This window comes from Haliaeetus albicilla, chromosome 3, assembly GCF_947461875.1.
Source record: "Haliaeetus albicilla chromosome 3, bHalAlb1.1, whole genome shotgun sequence".
In the NCBI taxonomy this organism is placed as follows: Eukaryota; Metazoa; Chordata; class Aves; order Accipitriformes; family Accipitridae; genus Haliaeetus; species Haliaeetus albicilla.
The window spans coordinates 28,439,410-28,458,765 of record NC_091485.1 but is presented as its reverse complement, the minus strand read 5'-3'; positions in this window follow the sequence as shown (position 1 = coordinate 28,458,765).

The following is a 19,356-nucleotide window of genomic DNA, read 5'->3' as shown; positions in this document are numbered from 1 at the left end:
GCTTGAAATTTATTATAAGCACAATATAACCAATACATTCCACAATGTACATATACATATGTAATATTATAAAGTGAAAATACTCTTCTTCTATTTATACTCAAAAGCACTCTGATGAATGGAAATAATTTAATTCTTTTCCTGTCAGATTTCATTCTATTGTTATGCATAACTGCTCTTCCACCTCTATAGCCCTGATCTGTTCACATTCTTTTTCCCCATTATACAAGAAGTATTATATTTCATGTATTCAGGAAGTGTTATATCAGTTTCTGAAAGAACTGAGAAACTACAGAGACTAAGCTGTCAACAAAATATACAAATTATACACATTCTATATTACTTTGGTGTCAAATAGAAAACATGCTTTTTTTTGCCTTACTATGTGAATGTTATCCTTGTTAAAAAACAACGAGCCTAACAGAAAAAAAATGGCTATACTGAACAGTCTGAGCATCCTTACCTCTGAACATTTCTCTTGGATGTAGTTTCATAATTGTTTAAAGCCACATAAACTGGCACTGCTGCTGCCATCCTTGGACCCTTGTTTTGTACTCTGTCCTTTGCCAACATTAATCATCATCTGGTCTTACCATGATTCAGTATAGGCAGTTAGACCAACAGAAAAAAACACTCATTGTTTTTTCTTGTAGAGGTTAGAACAAATGAATCTTCAGACCTAGAGTTATTTTTGGCTTTCTTTGTGCAACCTGAAAACCCAAAATGTCACGACAGAAATAACTTCCTCTACGGCATACCCTCCTTTATCACCTTTTTGCTTTTAGTCATCCATGCATGTGTTCTCATCTTTGCAACCGCAAGTCACTCTGTCTGGGACTACATAAAACAGCCTGGAAATACTTCCTGGTGTAAATGAAGGTGTATGATCAGCAGCTGGTGTTACTATAGAGTTACAACCCCATGATTCTGCGTATTATGTTTGGGGTAAGATTTGTTTGCTCAGGCATAGGTAACTAGTGCCACCAGGGACATCCTTGTCAGATGTTCCTTAAGACACCCATGCAGATTTGGCAGTTATGACGCAGACCTGTGAGAGCCACTCCATCCCTCTGAAATACCATGTGGGCTGCCACATGAAGTCTAAAATGGTTGTAGACACCCAAGTTTAGCAACTAAATCCTACCATATGTGTCTTATTGAATATGGAGTGTTCTTGACAGTGTTGATGAGAATAATGACCCACTCATTCTCCAAAATCATGGCAATTTCAAACCGTACAATGAAGAAAATCTCAGCCATTGAGGAAATACTCTGAAACCAGGAAATTCAGTATTGACAGGTAACAGAAGCTGAAAATAATGACCAGTGTAACAATCCACATACAAAAGAAAGATTCTAGCAATGATCTAACACTGGATGCTCCCATGGCCTCTTCCAAGGGATTAGAGAGCATCCAGTACAAGGCTAGATATGTTGGACAGCCCAGATTTAGCTGCACTCCAGAGGGAAGAAAATGGAAAATTTGCCACTAAATTTGGCAAAAAAAATTGGAAGCCCACTAAACCAAAGGAAGCAAGTACCAAAGACCAATGTGCACAAGTAAGTGTATTTGGCTCTGAATATTCAAAGTCATATCATGCAGAGTAAAAATACAAGCTATTGTCAGTGACAGAAATGAGATGTCTGGAGGCAAGAAACTCAAGACAGCAAAGTAAAATGAACCAGAGGTATTTGGAAAAAGTCTGAGCCATTGCTTGGTTTTAGAAAGAACAGTCAGAAGAAGCAACAGCATAGAATGAAATTACCATGAACAGCAAGGGATACAAGTACATCTCACAGTGAAGCAAGGATGTCAACACAAGGTAGGAGCTGAAGATCAATCCTTTGAAGGATTTTGATGTTAAACTAGGCCATACTGATGGCAGTATATATGGCCACATATTCATGGTAAAATGAATTCTAGAAAGCTCTGAACCTACCAAGCAATGTGTCAGTAAATGTTCATACCCATTATTCTACATTAGCAGAACCTGTTAAAAGCAATCTATTGACTTTGAACAAAGTAACACACATGAATGTTAAGGCAAGAGCCAAGAAAAGTTCATCTGTGTGCATTAGCTGGAATGGTGAAAACAGTACTTGCTTCTCAGAAAATAATTCTCTTTAAAAGAGAACCGAGTTTTTTAAAATGTCCAGCAAGACTGAAGTGCTAAAATGGCTACCTAACATTGTTTGGCTGTACAACCTTCTACAAGTCTTATACAGGTAACTATATTACTGTACATTACAGTATCTGAAACTGGACTAGATACTGGTGCTTAAACAAGAATAATACTGCCTGTAGTATTCTTGTGATATCACACAGCATCAGCAACATGCAGTGATCATGAAATTCACCATTGTCAGAATTAAACTCTTTTTCCTATCTCTCACCCCTCCAAAACCAAAAACATAACTCCATGAGTCATTTGGTACTTCACTTACAAAAAAAGAAAAAGCAAAGTCAGGCAAATGCCCATTTTCACATCCTCAATGCCATAATATTTCCTGGAAGCTTTAGTAGATGTCGTTCAATGTAGTTCTCTCCATCTCTGACACTGGAAATGCACACCACTTACTGTAACTCATTTGTTGCTTTTTCACATCCAGTCAGCTGCCCTAATTTCCTTCCTTCCTACTTAAACAGGCAGCTCTAAATCCTTAGTATAACCTTTGAGCCAAGATCTGTTTGGAAAGATAAAAGTCCAATATCCAAGTACGAGCAAAGCCTGTTGTATTTTCCACTTAAAAGCTTCCCTTTGTGTTCCAAGGATCCCAGGTGATCCATAGAAAAGTACACTATCTGTTGTCGTTGTTTTATCTCCTAGTGTTTCCTTTTTTAAAAGCCTTTGATTTAATTCAGTGCATTCAGGCTTGATAAGATCATACAGAAAAGTGGAGGTCCAAATAGTATTTATAAAAATAATAATAGCAATGCAGACTGCAGGAGTTACTTAAACAGAAGATGAAAATTTTTTCCTCAGAAACAGATTACAAAGAAACAAAAAGAAAATACGAATATTAGTTTAAACACAAGAAAATAGAGGGAGTACGGCTAAGAAATGGAATGGCTCCCTGATTTACGAAAGACTGTGGGCACAGTGGGGAGGAGTAGCTGTGGGGCCTGGAACGTGCAGAATTTGACAGGTAATGCAAAGCCAAAATGCATGCCCTGAAGCACTGCCACCATTCAACACACTCTGCTATGCTCCAGTTTAATCCTCTGAGTCTGTTCTCAGAAGAGCTTTTTCTGAGCAAAACCGAGCATTGTATTGAATTGTGACCTTTTTTTTGTCTTAGAAATTGCACAGATTGACAATACCATTTTAATCCCTAGTCATCTTTTCTCATTTTGTGAAAACAAATTTCAGTCTATGTATTTCTAAATAGCCTTCTCAAATTGTGTATCTAGAACCCATCTACCTTTTCCCCCTATGAGTGAGTCTTTTCTGGGTTATGTTGCTATGAATCAAGGCTCATTCTTCTGAAAGCTATGAAGTCACCCTGCTATAAAGCAGTATAAACTCAGGGTACTGGAGACTGAAATTCTTTCTGTGATGGCTGGTTAACTGTGACCATAACAAAGACAAAAAGTATGCAGAACCACATTATTTTGATCTAAGTAGCTTGCAGAGTTAAAAGAAATGTAACTGAAAACCAAGATGTTTTTTCAAATAGCTTATACATTCCTTTCTGAAGCTTTCAGCAAACCTTCCTCACAGCAGAAATTAGACTGGTTTAGATCATGATATTAGAAGCTGTTTAAAAAAAAATTATTTTGCCCTAATTTCACTGAGTAATTGTATATGTGAATAATAGGGCATCTTATTAGACTGGTTCTCTGCCACAGCTCTGCTCAAGGTTATTTGCTTTCTTTTAAGAAGCCTCAGTTATGAACAGTATGACACTCTCTTTTCCATTTCCTTCAATTGCATTGACAGCAGAGGCTATGAGCCAGATTTTGCAAGCCTTGTCTTGGTGATGGAATTAATGATTGTACTATAACATTTCTGCTGTCACAGCAATACGTAATGTGAGGCCACCATCTCAGTCACTGTGGTCTGTTGACACCTTATATTTACTCATGTCTCTTCTAAGAGTCTTTTTAGATAGACATGGGAATTGTCATTTGCTACTCCACATCAAAAATATGGGAAAGGGCAGGTCTGAAGCCACAAGGTAAATTTGGCTTCAGTTGCCTGGTCCATGTCAGTGGTTCGCATCAGCTGACAGTCCCAGCCAGGACGTGAGCACAAATGAGGGGACTGTTGCAAATAGCAGCAGAGGTAATTCTTCTTATAAAGAGGCACCAGGCCCTCTTTATTGTCCTATTGGGGTAAGCTTAATTGGAATTAGAAGTATAAACATTAAATAGAAAAGTCTCTTTGCACAATAGACTTCTTAAACTATGATTTCACTGCAGCTCCTTTGACTTCTTGTCACAGCCAAAAGCACTTTATCAGCATGCATAGGAAGAGGAGGACTGCAGGGATGAGCCACAGCTACAGCAATATGGCAACATTCTTCTGGGATCTCACAGCCACTGTGAGAAATGGAAGTCTTCAGTGTAGTGCAGAGGGGAACTGAACTGGAGGTGCTATTTCCAGAGTCTTGTTTTTGCCTGTTACCACATACTTTCATTAACAATGGGCAGCTGTATGTTCTGCAGGAGAGGTAAATCTTGACCAGTTCTTCCAAGAAAACTCAGTAGTAACAAAGAACACGTTAATGTTTGGCAGCTTTGAGATGCCAGCCACCTGCATGGCTTCTGGTTTATTGTGTAAACTTCAGATGTGGATATACTCTTGACAAAAACAGCAATGGGCCTATCAAAGGGATTACAACAAAGCTAAATGGCTTGAAATTTGGATCCCATTGTGGTATTATTAAATTAAGTTGTAATTGAAGAGTGCTCAGAGAACGCTAGTTTAAGAGAATCAAAATAGAATAGAAAATAATACTATGATTTTTATATATGTTAATATTGTCGGGTTTAGTTACCAAAAGAGTCTCACATAAAAAAATACTAGGCAGTTATGTAGAGTCTATTTGTCATATTTATGAAAGAAAAATGGAAAAGGTGATGAAACTACCACTAGCTTATAGGGCTGTGACATTGGAGCAAGGGAGAAATTGCAGTGTGTCTGGCTGTCTGAGGTAAGCACATTAGCTGCTGAATGTGTAAATTGCAAAAATAACTTAGAAGCCAAAAGTGAGAACAAATGAGCAAGCAAGTGATCTAATCTCTGTTGGAACACATCACCCATGTGATTTGCAGGGTCCGTTGGAAACAGAAGCATATGAAGCAAGAGGAGCATTTGTGTTATCAGCAATGGAGAAAAATCAATAACAGATACAGTCTGAGTGTCAGCAAAAAAAAGGAGCTTTCCATTCCGCTCTGAAAAACTGACACATCTGAAGCAGGGAAAGCCTGGGGTCTCAATACAGTAAGAGATTCTCTGAGCTCTGTGCACAACCAATATTGACGGTTTAGTTACTGTCATATGTAGTTTTAAGGCAGATAAAGCTTAATGATAATTCTTACTTTTTTTGAGGCAATAGCCTCAAAAGAGAGTGTCTATTTTGGAGAGAAAGATGTAAATGTAAAACATTGCTGTTTGTGGAGCAAATCAGAGATAGAATACATGCTTGTCTTGTAGACCCTGAGAAACTACGAAATCCAGAAATAGTCTTATATAGGACACAAACTGTTCTTCCTCACACCAGAGCAGCCGCTCTCTATGTGCTGCTGCGATAGAAGTTGCAGAGTGTAATTAATCGGATTTCACAGTCTGCTAGAACTGTGGGCAGCCAGCGCTTGGAGCTGCAGGAAACCTTACTCAGGGACATGGAGCTCCTAAGCAACTCCAAGGAATCACAGTATGAGACCCAACTGTCCGGAAACCTCAGTGAAAGAGGAAATATGGGACAACCACAAATAAACCACTTTTTAAAATATTTTGGACCAGAAAGATGCCTCAGTGTAAGCCAGGTAACTCTCCACATAAGCATAGTTCTTTGAAGGAACATGAAACTGTTCTTGTTGGTGGTCCTGGATGGGCTGGAGGCACTTGCAACTGACTCCTCCATTTTTGTTTTAGGCAGTGGATAACAAGCATATATTTGAATGCTGTACACAGTTGCTTTCTTCTGTGTTTGCTCTCTGCGAACCTAAAAGAAAATAACAGGCAGTGATAGGCTTTAAAAGATAATATTTGCCACACAGTTATCTTTCAGCAATGTCCAAAATTGCTACACTTTTCCATGTAATTGGAACCAGAGATGTCTGTGATAATTGATTAGGAAAATATTGACTGTCTGTCTGTTGGTTGGTTGTTTTTTTTTTTCTTTTATGTGGAAGACTCACAGGTTTACACCGTATTTCCAAGTAATGTTGTCTTGTCAAGACTAACAGGCTTAGCTTTAAACCTGAGCATCTAGGAAGTAGTATAAGCAAGAAATAGAGTTGGTTGGTTGTATAAGAAAGATATTGAAGGAGAAAGGTACACTCAAGTAGGTAACAATGAAACAGAAGATGAGATTAGTTACTGGAAGGCTCTCCAGAGATAAAAAAACCCAAATGCAGTGAGAGCTACATTTGCATTAGTGAGAGTCAAGGGGGTGCAAGGCTGAGAGATGGAACTACAACTACTGGTAGGAACCAGGCCAGACTGTTACCAGGCCTGAAATAAACCCTCTGTGCAGACTCAGAGATTCATAAAAGGTATCTACTAGTACTGAAGAGGTCAAACAAACTACTATCTTATGGAATGACAAAGAAAATTGGTTTACTATTTCAGAGAGCATATGGTGTTAGAATATTACCTTAGTGGGCTTCACTGCACTGGAACCTGCCATTTTTTGACCCAACCCTATAATGAAGTAGTATCTTTAATCTGCTTTAGTCAAGTATTTTTGTCTATAAAGTCCTCGTCAATCCGATCTTGAAATCTGGGGCTGTCTTCACTGTTGTTCTACTGCTTGTATTTTCACAAAACTTGGAAACTGTTGCTATTGATAGGGATACGATTGCTTTCAGTGTTAGGTATAAACAGTGGTAAAAGATGATCGCTGTAAGGGTTTGGGTTTTTTTTTCAGAATTTACAGTTTAATATTGCACACTACATTTGAACTCAGGAAAAAATGTCCTTATGCAGTGGCACGTTCTGGAAATATTAGAGCATTAAAACCCACAATTCCCCTTTCCTCTGAGGGCGAGCAGAGCCATGATTTTTCAACACCTATCTTCTTTCAGCTGGGACCAGACTCAGGACATCCTAGGTGTGCTGTAGCTGTTTTAGACCACCACTAGCTTGTGCCTAGCAAATTAAACCTAAGAGAAAAGGACTGTCAACTTCAGAAAAGAAGAGTAGGGGTTAAAATTTTCTCCACTGTTAACCAAGCTGAAAACAGTGCAGCTTTTGATAGCTGTATTTTTTTTCCCCTGCGACTGGCTTTTTGTGTCAGAACTTGTCCCACTGTTTATGTGTTCACACAATTTCAGGGAACAGCTACCTGTGATACGGAAACACAAGCTTGGTGCTTATTTTCTAATTAAACCTCTTTTATCTGGCCCAAAAGTTGCTTTCAGCACCTTTTTGGCAGGAAACTTTAATTACTATGTCAATCATGGGCACAAATCCAAGATATAAAGTAAACTGGATTCAGATTTGAGTAGCTATGGCTAGGGCATGCTATTGCTTTCTAGCAATGGGATAAAAATTCTAAGCACCACACAGGAAAAAAGAACACCAAATAGATCTAAAAAAATATAGTCATAAGTATATCCTTGGATACATCCCTGATCTTTGGTGTAGGTAAACCAGGTTACACCCCCAGTTTACATAGATTGTGTTGCAGATTTTTTTTCTCTAAATTACAAGATGGGTTTCAAAGCTCATTTGTCAGCTGTACGTCCTTGTAAGTGTGAAAGTGGTGTGAAAAGAAGGGGTTGTAGTAACACTGAAGAAAATGTGCCTGCATTTTTTCCCAGTTATGCTAGATTATGAGGCTTTCACAGTGATGGTTATTGAGGCCCCAGAAACACCTGCATACACAAAAGAGAGCTCCAACCTTTCCTAACAGTGCTTACACTCCAAGTTCACTGACTTCAGGATGACTTCAGTGAATGTAGTCATAAATGGTGTAAATCAGTTAAAAGCACCTGAGCTGTAAGACAGCAGCTGATAACCTTTTTTTTTTTTCCCTTTTCACTTTCCCATCAGTTCATGCCATGTGCTTAGTGTTAGAGGTCACAGCCATATTAGATCACTCCTAGTTTCCTGCATGCATTTTTTTGTCCTTCATCACAAAGTAAGCATTTGATGAAGGTAATAATGTCGCAAATAATGTACTGCTGATTCTTGAGAAGATAATTAAAAGAATGGTACAATGACTTTTACAGTTCAAGGAATAGATGCACCAATAAAGCTATAAATCAAATCACCACTTGGCAAAAAAATGTAAAATAGTGAAACATTACATGAACAGGTATTTAATAAGTGTGCACTCAGAATATCTGACGGGCAAACTGAAATGTGTTTTTATTACCGTTATGGGAAATAAAAGGTAGTTTTTGAGAAAACAAAAAACCCCCACCCATAAACACAAAAACAATGGGAGAGAAAAAAAGGTAGGGTTCTTTCAGTTTATTTACCTGATTGCTGTCGCTGCTATACTTCAACTTTTTTTTTTTTTTTTTAAATCTTTTCATTGTTTCTTGTAGTTATACTAGATGCATCATCTCTGAACCAATATGCTTCAAAGGCAATGCAGGCATGATATGGATGCAGGAGGAATGTTATATAGATAACATCTTCAAATTTAAGTTACTAGTTAGGCTACAGAGAAAGAAGTCTTAGTGGTCCAGGTGAGGTGGGGCTGAGAAGGGGTTCCCAGGGTTGTGAATTCAGGCCCTGTTACTGCCCATGTCCTCATGCAATGGGGTTGCTGAGGGAAATCATTATCATGATTATAAAACTCTATAAACTCATTTGTTTATATGTAAAAACTTATATGTAAAGTAAAATGATCTAAAAATCACAACTGCTTTGACAAACTTATGAAATAGGTGATAAAATGTTCCTTTTTTTTAGAGCGCGCTATTGAAACTTGGTAGAAGAGCTTTTTTAATGGGTCATCTACTGTACATTAGATCAGATGGAAATTTGTGTTTCTCATGGTATTTTGATTCCTGAGTATGAAACTCATATTTAACTACCTTGTAGACATATTTAAACTTAATTATCATACATTTCTGAAGCATTTGTCCATGAATAGAGAGGGACAAAATAAGTGCAAACCAGTTTTAATATAATTTACTGCTATATTTAACTTACATAATTGGAAGAAGTACACAAAGTAGTAACAATATTGATACTGTTCACACACATGAATACACATATTTAGGAACTAAATCTGGATCCAATCTGAAAATATTAATACAGCATGAGCTTTTCCTGAGCCAAGCCATGTATTCTGTCTTCCACAGCATGCAATTTTCATTCATGAACACCAGCAGGGGGTTGGGAAAACATCAGAAGGAGCAAGGTGATAACAGTGATCCTCTCCTGGGTACATCCCACTGGCTTACAAGTCGCCTGGTTTAGAACTCATTGGAGAAAATAATCACATGTACTTCTATGTGGAATTTACTAGAGGCTGAGAAAGGAAGTTTCTAATTGCTATTATAAGCTAAAGTACCTTCTTCTTCCCTTTCCAGCCACATGTATTGTTTATGTAGGAGTATATCTGGGATGAGAACTCTAGCAGATACACGAGTTTATGGAAGGCAGCTGAAAATCTGGCATCAGGTATCATCTAAAAATTTGGATCAATAAGGCCCTCATATTTAAAAAAAAATAAAATAAAAAGCGTAACCCCACTTTTACAGTATTGTGCATAAAACCAAATGGTGAGGAAAAGCTGCTTGAGATCATGTCTTTCACTGATGCCAGCATTTTTAAATATATATGTCATATAGATTCGCTGGTGGATATATGGTGATAAGTATTTGCACTCCCTGCCATAGAAAGGGTGATTGCAGTTCATTATCAGTCAGTTATTACCACAATGAGGTGGGCTTAAAAGAAAAATGCAAATTCTGTTATCTAAGAAATCTGTCCTTCCCCTGACACAGGCATGCTGCATTCATGAGAGGAAGATGAACGAAAGGGTTCTTGAGAAAGAAAACACTTTGGATGCAGTTTGTGATTACAAAATGATCTTGCAGTTGTGAGCAAAAAAGAAGAAAAGAAAAAATCCAAGCAATATAGATACAATTACTTATACTATTCTGTTAGGGTATAACAAATCCTGGAGAAGAGTGTTGGAAGTTATTCTTCTGCAGAGAGTGAAATATGATCATCCTCCTCTGGTGTATATCAAATTTACAAGCTGCTGGAGAGTGAATACCGAGACAAGACTGTCCAAAACTATCGTTCAATAGAGATTTTCTGAAAATGAATAAAGAGAATTAGGAGAATGCCACACATCTAAAGAAAGAAATTGAAATGAATGTGTTTAAACAGCTTCTTGAAAGTGTGAATTTTCAAAGCAGCCACCTTTCTTGGTACAATCTGATTTCACTGTAAACACACTTCTAAGTGGCTTAAAATATATTGCCCTTTCCATAAGGCTGAGAAGTCCCTGACGGATTATGAAAATCTGAATTCTATTTCTTCTGACCAAATGTTTGAGGAACAGGAGGTGGGCAAAAGTCAAAATCCTAGATGTGACATTTATTTCTTGAAACATGTTTTGTGAACGGCTTTGGGAGCTAAATCCAATTCTGAATGTCTTATCTCTCCATTTTAGGATGAGTTGAACCAACACATTTAAATTTGGAATGGAAATGTTCTTAGATGAATAAAAATTCCCTATGATCATTACTAGCTGGCTAGTATAACCTAGAGTGTTATTCTTCAGTTCAAAATTCAGGCTGGAGAATAAGATCCTACAGAACAGATTCCCCCTGTATGTAGGTCAGTAGTTGTGCCAGTGATGGGGAGAATTTTAATCATATTTATGGAAACCAAAAGCAAATAAGAAGTTAAATGCTGATAATGATGTTTAATTTTTCCTGATAAAAAGAACTATGTGGGTTGGGATTTTTTTACAAAACCAAATATTATCAATCTAAATTCAGATGTTTCAGAAACAAAGTTTGTAAATCTAGGCAATCTCTGAAGTGTAAGTTATTGTATCTGAAAGTCTGAGAACATATTACGAATATTCCATATGAAGGAGTTGTAGGAATTGTTTGGGGTTTTTTATGGCTACATGAATATTTAGGCCATTGGAAACCAATATGAGTTTGCCGTTAACTTCTATAGGACCACATATTTCAATCACATATCACAAATCCTTGCATAATTGTGCTGTTTGTCTGAGTGGCTGTTTTGTTCCTGTCTTGTCCTAGCTTTCAGGGCTTAACTAATGTAAGCACTGTGCACAGCCATACAAAATCATTTAAATTATGTACGATTTTCTTCCACAGGTGCTAAATTACTATATTCACTTTTATTCAATTAAACACAGAAACTAAAATGTCCCCTTTAACACATGCTGCATATTGCCAATTTAGCATTATAGATTATGAAATGCTTCTAGGGAGCTTTCCTACATCCTTTCCCTGAGATTTTCTGATCTAAAGCTCTTGTGGTAGATTGATTCTATGTACATCTGCCTGATGTATGAATCTGACACTCTTTTAAATCTCTGTTTTCATTATATATAGACTGCGCTTTGATAACCCTGCAGTAATTGCGGGTGTATCGAGCTGACTTTACCCCCAGTGTGTTCCTGAGATGTCCATAACCTTGAAAGAAACCCAACTCAAAACTGCTTTGGCATAGGGAACTCTCTCCAGCTGTGTTGGCCATGGCACAAGCTGTGCAGAACAAGAGAACCTGCATGACACCTTCAGCAGGGACAACTTTCTTCTTTGTACTGCCAGAGGTGTAGGTGGAAAGTGCAGTTACCTCGGTCACCTTTGGCTGGCAAACACAATGAGTTGTAGCATACTGGCCTCCTGCTGTACAGCTCTCTGAAGGTGAAGAAGTGATATTGCGTTTGTCCTCCTTGTGTCATTTGGAGATGATCATTTGTAGCCCCTTGAGTGAAGATTATCTAATGCAATCCTCACAGAAAATACCATCAGAGATCTGAGGAGAAACCTGTAAGAGGTTTTTGCTTTTTGCTGAATTTTATTCTCTCTGTCCTCACAAAGTTTTTATGAGATATATTGCTAATCTGAGAATACGTATTTGAGGAGTAGGTGAGGGGAGACTAAAAGTAGCTGGTGGGATCATAAATGGCAGCAGTAACTTTGACATGACATATGAGCAGGAGCCACAAATTCTTTCTGTATGGCTACAGTCTGTCCATATAGTCACTTGAAGAGTGTGCTTTCCCTTTTAAAGCTTCCCTGGGGACTATAAGGAAGCTTTGGGAAAGATAGGGAAAACCAAATCTTAAACCCCATATTCCTTTATTCCAAGAATTTCCAAAGGACTTGCCCTTTTGATCCTGCCTGGTTCATCTGTTGATTCCTTCAGAGACATTTGGTTGATAAAATGACTTTTACAACATTTATTCAACATGTGCAAAAAAACATAAATGGCGAAAGGGAGCTAAGGGTAAAATTTCTACTCTGTTCCTTCCCTCATGCTGGAGTGACCTGCTAGATTCTGAAGTTCTTTGATGATATTCGGTTTTGTACCAAGCATTGGCCTCTCACCTATACATCTAAGGAGCATTTCTGAATGCTAACCACAACTTCTACATTTCAACAAATGCTTATCCCGGTGGAATACCTGAAATGTAGAAGATGCAAGACTACTACCTCCTTTGATTCTGACATTGCTCTCTTATCAATTCCAAGTGTTTCTCTTTGAGTGTGTTGTTTCCTTTGCTTTTAGAAGTGAAATGTGAGAAGTATTTGGGATTTTCTTTCTGGTTTAGAATGTAAACTCTCACTCAAAACTTTGAGAGAATTGTTGTCAAGCTGTAGCTAAGTTATGCTCCACAGTCTGATGAAATAATCTTTTCTGTATCCACAGCTGACATTTGTACAAGCATGAAACTTACCCTGTCTTGTGCACCTGAGAATTTTCTTTGCCTACAGTACCCTCACTTTAGGAAAAGGATTCTTTTCCTGCTTTTCCCATGTATCTTCTGTGTGGCTTTGATTATATGACGTGCTTCTCTTTGTTATGTTTTTTGTCTGCTAAGCATAATAAAATAGGATTTACATTTTACTATATAAATTATTAGAGTATATAATCATAGGAACAAAAGTACTATTATGATTCAAATCACAATGCCAACAATAATATCCCCACTAGAGTTCATAAAGGACAAGTCATTCATTGTTTAAATGTAGTAGGGACCTGCTAATAAACATATAATGAAGCTTATTAAATATCTTTTATTCTTAGGCCACCGGAGACTGAAATCAAACATGATTCACCATGTTAAAATAATTTTCTAAAAACATAGCTTTTTCAGAGAGTTTCTTAATCAGTCCCCTTATTGTCATCACCAGAAAATTCTCCTGCCAGCACAATAATTGTCCCCAAAACAACAGATTAGAACCTTTATTTGAGCATTAGGAAGAGTCCGAGGATTACATGGGGAACTAAAGCATATATATCTATAAAAATAATCCTTTTATGGAAGAACATTATAAAAGAACATTGCCAAAAATACATGGAACTTATTCAGCTTCTGTTAAAAAAAGAAGTTAAACTAGGCATGAAAACCCTATTAAAAAATTTATGAAGTCCTACTTTAAGTGCTATTATTAGCTATTAAATCCAGGCTAATAATTTACATGACTTCCATGTCATTTTATATCCAAGATGTTTGCTTTTTGTTTCCTATTGTAAAATTCTGAGAAATTAAATTTTTTTATTCATGTGATTGCTTCAGCATTTTATGTAAGGATTAAGGCCATTAATTTAAAAATTTGGGGGTTTTATCTTGTTGATACAGAATGCTATATTTGTTTAACTCCAGAATAAAAATTGCCATATAGGCAAGGAAATGACATATGAGGTAAATTTTCAGCCATCTCCCTTGAAATAAGTTAAATGTCATAGCAGATTGGCTGGCAGTATCATGGAACTACTAACAAGAAAATGTATGTGGGACAGAAAAAATTCATTCGTCTGGGTTAGATTCTCTGCATAACCCTAGTGGCATTTTTACAGTCAAAGACAAAAGAGAGAATAAGTAATAGCTCTGTGCTAGCTGTTATCTGTGACAACATCCTTATCTGAGGCAGTCTTTTCTATCAAGTTTTCCTTCAGAAGAGGATCCTTGTTCAGCAACTGCACAGTCTTCAGGTTGTGAGAAGGTTCCTTCTGACCTCAGCGCTCATGTTTTGCTTCTTACAATGTCAACATTTTGGATCCTTTTTCTAACTTCTGTTAATAAATGTAAATTTTATTTTTCAATACCTGATTCAAATAATTATTTATCTTCAGTGTGAAGATAGATAAAAGTCAGGTTTGTTTCTTGTTTGGTTATTTTACAAGCCGCTTACTTAGTTTTGTTGTCAGTCTGGATAGACTCATACTAATAGAATAGACAGGGCCAGGCCACTGATACAAGCAGTGGCAAGTGATCGTCATACAGGTAAAGCATTAGAAAAATTGATTATCTTGTCTTCCATAGCAGACTGAGCCTGGTCCTGACTCTGAATGCTTCCAGATGTTAATAAGGATTCTGAATGGAAGTCCAGCCTCCTAGTTTCATTCTATTATTGTTTCATTTGGGGACCTGTGTTGAATTTATACCCAGCTAGCTTTAAAGTTGTATGTAAAAATGATTTAATTTAATTTCAGGTTTTTTTCATACTCTTGGTAAAACGTTAGTGCAGAAAAATGAAAGCCAATGTTTTTTGTTTAGGGAGGTTTAAATGAGCCCTCTCTACTATTTCAGTTCTCAGGTGTTCATTTCACCTGAATTTCACATCACAGCTTGAAACTCAAAAACGTAAAAGTCAAAACAAAATCAGAAAAATTCATTATCCAAATTGGGACTGCAACATATGAAATCTCATGGTATAAGTAGCCTCAGAAAGACAAGGTTCTTAATATTATAATGTCACTGTGCAATACTAAGCAGTTAACTGGCGTTTTTCATACAGAGACCTCAGCTCGCTTCACCCCATGAAAAACAATAAGCACAAGAATTTTTAAAGCACTTTAAAGGTATACAACAAAAAATGGTTAAAACAATTTATACTCAAATGAAAACAATTTAGACTCAAATGTAGGGAATTAAGCAGAGATTTCACTCCATTTCTTTTTTCCATTCACTGATATATTTTTATAAAAAATCCTTACCAGGATTCGGCAGTCTTATAGATGGTATTAATGTCAGTAATTACTATCCTTTCTTGGAAAGGAAGAGACATTTATTGAGAAGGGCTTGAGCAGTTGTTCTTGTTGGAATTCAATACTATTTCCTGAAAATAAACAAAGAAACAAAGGACAAAAGAGAAAAAGGGTGGGGAAAACAAGAAAATGAAAAAGAAAAGAAAAAAAAAGAGACAGAAACAGCTTCAGCTTTGGTTCTTTATTCTTACGTACATGGTTGCTGCTATAAAAAAAAAAACAGCCATAGGATGTGGTTTTATCAGCTACTTCAAGATCTGGCAAATTTGTGTCAATGTCTTAGCATTTAAGGCATTGCTTTCAACTTCTTTTTTGGTCACAGGCTCACAGCAGTGCTGCAAAAAATCTGTCTTGGCTGGCAAAGTCAGACTGTTTTCAAACAGAAAGCAGGAAAGAGAGATAGGAAAGGAACAACTGAATGGAGAAGGAAAAAAAGAGAAATCAGAATGTATGTAAATTAGGAGAAAAAAAAAAGTAGTAGTGATTCCCATCACAATGTCCAGGATAACATTGAGGATTTAACCAAGGCAACATAGCTATATAATCCTTTGGTTTCCTTTCATCTTATTTCTAAATATTGGGGTGGTGGAGGCTCCTGATATTTAGGGACAACTGTTGTGATGCCAGGACACAACAGCAGGAAGAGACTGGCGTGTAGCTGGCACAGTGGCACAGCCCACCTCTTCCTGTGCATTAATTGTCTCCAAATCAGTCAAATTGTGGGTTGTCAAAGGGTTTAAAGAATAGTCCAATCTCCTACATTTCTTTGTTTATCATTAAAATCTAAACTTTAGACTGCCTGATTTTATCCGCTGATTTCTGCTCTCCTCTTTCTCTTATTTACCAATATTGGCCAGTATAAATTATCCCTGGAACTATGAGCCATTAGATTAATTCAGTGTTTTAGGGACTCCAACAATTTTTGTCTTTCAAAAACAACATGATGGGAAAGACTGAATTTGAATTTTTTACCTTGAGCAATTTAGAGTATAGACCTAAGACAGCTGAAATTAGGACAAGACCTTCACTTTCAAAGTATTTTGCACTGAATAAGACACAGATTTTACTTTGGTCTTAGAAACAGAAAATTGGTCAATTTCCCCTGAATTTTATGTTTTATTAAGAAGTTTTGTACATCTGTTGCCACCAATTTCAAAAAGGAGGTGACTGTTCACTGCAGTAAGGTAATAAATCAGGAATGCATCATAGACTATGACAATATAGTCACTCACATAGATAGTTATTGCAATATATTTTGTCTTGCTGGTAAAGTCCTGTATATTTCTAGTGCAGGAAAAAAAAAGAAATCCCCCCATAACTCAGAGTGTTTGCAGGACCTAAAGGCAAAGTCATTAAAGGGGGTATGTAGGTCACTTGGCTTTTTTTCCTTTTTTTAAATAAGCATATGTTACAAGTTAATGGCCATTAAAAAAACAGACTGTCTCATTGCAGGCACTATTCTTTAAATTATTTTCCATCAGTGAAATCACAGAAGCCTAACATGGAACCACTGTTCTACAGAGAACCTAAGGATGAATGTCAATAATCTAGGGAAGCCACTGAAAAAGCAAGAAATTTAATACTGTCTTTTCTTAACTCATCCCACTCATAAGTGGGGGAAGTTAACTGGTAACAGGATGCCTCCAGTTATAAATAATATTTATTGTATCATTATGCTATATCACAGCTGCTAATAAAACCTGGGATAAAACTGTAAGGTAAAGTTTACCTCCTGAAATGCTTCATGATCTGAATGAAAAACCTGTTTTATAAACACAAGCTGAAAGTGCCAGAAAGGTATAAGTTGCCTGCTGGAGTACTGCTGATTTGGTGGAAAATTGCTTCAAAGAATGAGCTAAAATGAATATGTTCAAAGTAATCTAAAATGCAAATGCAATGCATTGCTTCAGGAACTCTCTACTTGTTTTTCAGTGTGACAGTTCACTGAACTGTACTGAGTTGTAGTCAAAAAAATGAACAGATCTTTTTTAACTTCAAGCAGATCTCAATGGCTGCAACTGACAAAAAGATGATTCTTAGCAGTTGGAGATGACGTCCTCCTTCTCTGTTTCAGTAAAGCAGAAAGGATTTGCAAAGTAAAAGTAGACCTCACTCTATGTATCAGACATGTAAACTGAAGTAATGGGGAAAGTTTTAATCTAGAAGGAATACTAAAAAGAATGACTTGCAATAAAACTTTGCTGGTTAATGCTGGGGAAAAAAAAAACAACAAACAAAAAACCCCAAACAAACAAACAAACAAAACCCCAAACCCCAAACATTTTTAAACACAGAAGTTGTGACTTTAAAGCACAGAATATCATTGATCTTCCAGTGAAACAACAACAACAAAAAAGGTGAAATGCAGACATTTTCTCATTAACAGAACAGTAATGAAATAGCCACTTTATGCTTTCATTTTGAAATAGATTCTGATATCTTTACCTATTTTCAGCTGTACTTATGAAGCTGGTGGAAACAGTAATTGAATGTAGTACTAGCTAATGTATGTAAAGACATCATAATGTATCTCATAAAACACACATCCTAGTGAAAATACATCACTTTCAACAGCTACTGTATATGACTCCAGTTATATTGGAAATACAACCTCATTTCATTGACACCATTAAGACATACTATCAGTGTTTCTTAAAAATCTCCATTTAGAATATTATCAAATCTCAATCTTTTAATTTTATAGCAGCTTGTAGCCAAGTAACAGGCTGCTAGGTCAGTTTTGTTCACAGTAAGAGTCACAAAATAACAAAGGACTGGATTTACAATTATGATGGAGAAAATCATCAACAAATATGGAATAATTAGAAAAAATTAGAATATACAATACTTGAAGTTCAACCTTAAGTTTAACCATGAGTACTTTATAATTAAAAGACAGATTTTTTTCAGCTTTAAAAGACTAACATTCTGTAGAAAGGTAAAATTTTAAGATTATTTAGGAAATATTTCATGTGAAGATCACATGCTTTATATAATTTGCCAAATATTTTTATATTTACTCTCTAACTTCTAGAGAGTATTCTAGTTCTCAGATTCCCTTGATTCCTACGAATCCAGTTTTACAACAAAGAACAGTTTCTGAGCTTCATCAGTTTTGCTGGTCAAAAAAATCTGGCAAATTACTAAACGATGTCCATACTTAAAATTAATCTGCTGATTTTCCTACTAATGACAAAATCCTGTTAAAAAAGATGGAAAAGCCACTGTAGGCTATCGTGCATATGGAAATGTACTAAATATCTGTCTTGTCTGAGCTTTGTGATGTAGTTGACTAATACCCTGGAACTGAATAAAAGAGATATTTAAAGAAGGTGCAACAGAAGAGTGAAGTCTTGTAATGAGACTGCAGGGAAAAAAATATAGGAGGGAGGATCAGCTACTTCACCTGGAAGATTTTGCCTGCTTTATTACACTTTGTTTTGGAACATGATGACTTCACTGGTCCTTCAGTTTCTGATTGTGCATTCCAGGTAGCAACAGCAACTTAACTGTGCATGCTAGCAACAACACCTGACCTGAACACTTATTTGTGATATGTGTCTTTATAGGTACAGCAGGTATTACATATGGTGTTTCACCTTCAACTTAATAATGTGTTTCTAAACTCTGTTTAAAAAACTGGTGTTAACTTGAGAGAAAGGAATACAATCTTCTCTAACATATAACTTTTTCTGAACTTTTTTTTTTGCTTGAAAATATTCAGACAAACAGGGTTTTACAGTAGGTATATGAAATACTGTTTGTTATACAAGAGTGGGGAAACTCCTCCCACAGAGACAATTAAATGAGCCAGACAAGGATCTGGCTGTCATCTTTACAGATAGGACAACATATAAACTCTCACATTTAATTGGTGCGAATGTGACAAGAGAAAACTGAACATAAGGTCTCTAGACAGCCAATAAATCTGGCTTGTGTCTTTCTCCCTCAA